The sequence below is a fragment of the Triticum aestivum genome, chromosome 7B (genome assembly GCF_018294505.1).
Source record: "Triticum aestivum cultivar Chinese Spring chromosome 7B, IWGSC CS RefSeq v2.1, whole genome shotgun sequence".
Classification (NCBI taxonomy): Eukaryota; Viridiplantae; Streptophyta; class Magnoliopsida; order Poales; family Poaceae; genus Triticum; species Triticum aestivum.
In genome coordinates this window covers 556,743,947-556,744,598 of record NC_057813.1, presented here as the reverse complement: position 1 = coordinate 556,744,598, position 652 = coordinate 556,743,947, and positions in this window count along the sequence as shown.

The window sequence follows — 652 nt, the reverse complement described above, 5'->3', positions numbered from 1 at the left end:
CTACACCTTCACACGCAAGGAAGTGTGTCCGGGCAAAAAAAAAACAAAAAAAAACGATTCGCCCCCCTGACTGCTGGGACCCACCAGCTACATCTTCGCAGGCAAGGAAGTGCCTGATAGTCAAGACCCACCTGGTCGAAGCGTACGTAGCATTGTCATCCTAGTCGCGAACGTGTACGTACATACTGGTCGATGTAGAGGCGCGCACGTGTCGTAGTAGAGGCACGCACGTAGCATGTACACGTACGTATAGCGGCCAGGGTGCAAGAAAGAAAATACGGCCACGTAAGTGTACATACGGGCGGGGTCTCGAACGCTTAGTCGCGCATACGTACGGCGAGGGCTCGTGTTCATGGGGAGGCAACGGAATGCGTCGTGTTCATGGGGAGGCAAAGGAATGCGTCATGTTCATGGGGAGGCAACAGAATGCATCGTGTTCATGGGGAGGCAACGGAATGCGTTGTGTTCATCGGGAGGCAACAGAACGCGTGGGAGCCAACCGGCTTGGACAGAACAGGCGATGGAAACGAGGCCTGGCGTATCGCAGAATGGAGGAAACGACCTTGTGTTCGACCGGCCATATTCGGAACGGGGTCCTGTTGATCGGGAGGGGTGTGGTGTACCGCAAAACGGAGGAAACGGACCTCCTACG